General features: G+C 40.3%; 1 non-coding gene across 1 annotated transcript; it reads left to right on the top strand.

The window, feature by feature from the left end:
- Positions 1-244: 244 nt before the first annotated feature.
- LOC132693411 (U6 spliceosomal RNA) lies at positions 245-351 on the top strand. Its single transcript, XR_009616797.1, has one exon. It is a non-coding gene; the product is annotated as a U6 spliceosomal RNA (small nuclear RNA).
- The last annotated feature ends 513 nt before the right edge of the window (positions 352-864 follow it).

Genomic DNA, 864 nt, shown 5'->3' on the forward strand with positions numbered 1-864 from the left:
GACCTAATCTGTTTGGTGACATAAGCTCTTTTAGACAGCCCCAAAGGCCACAGCAAGCCTCCTTGCTTTAGCATCTGTTGAATACTCAGGTTGAAAATCCAGCCTGGGACACCAGGGTATAAGAATGAAGGACAGGGAGAGGATTACTTGTCTCTGAGCAAGGCTCTTTTCTAGGCCTTTACTCTCATCCATAAAATGGGTACATTTGTTAGTGTCACTAAGCATTAAAGAGGAACTATCTCTAATGCTCACTTTAGCAGCACATGTATCAAAATTAGAACAAGACAGAGAAGATTAGCATGGCCCCTATGCAAGGATGACACACGAGTTTGTGAAGCATTCCATTGTTTTTAATTGAAAAATAAAATTCATACAGAAAAAAGGAAATACATTTGGCACATAATAATAATAATAATAATAATCTTTAAAGTGCAAAAAAGGATGGGTCCATTAGTTTTCTCTGAATTAGATCTCAATTAACTCACTCCAAAACTCTAAAAAAATCCCATAAGAAAACTGAAACTAAAGCATTGCTACATTGAGGAGCTAAATAGACAGCTTTAACCTCAGAGAAATGTCTGCTTCCCACCCCAACCAGAGCTACAGTGCTGCAGTGGGTGCCAGGGTCCAGAGCCTGTGGTCTCAGAGAGCTGAATCCAAGACAGAATCAGCAGCTCTGGCTACAGCCACAGGGAAGAAAACAGAAATCAGTCCCAGCACTGCCAGAAAAGCACTATACTAATCACCCAAAAGAATATGCGGATTTTCAGCGATCTTGAAGGGGAAAGAAGGAAAGTTAAAGGGATTGGAATTATAGTAATTCTCTTGTGTGTGAGCTCTGGTTCAAAAGTGCCACTTCCTTAT

This window comes from Panthera onca, chromosome B1 (genome assembly GCF_046562875.1).
Source record: "Panthera onca isolate mPanOnc1 chromosome B1, mPanOnc1 haplotype 2, whole genome shotgun sequence".
Taxonomy (NCBI): Eukaryota; Metazoa; Chordata; class Mammalia; order Carnivora; family Felidae; genus Panthera; species Panthera onca.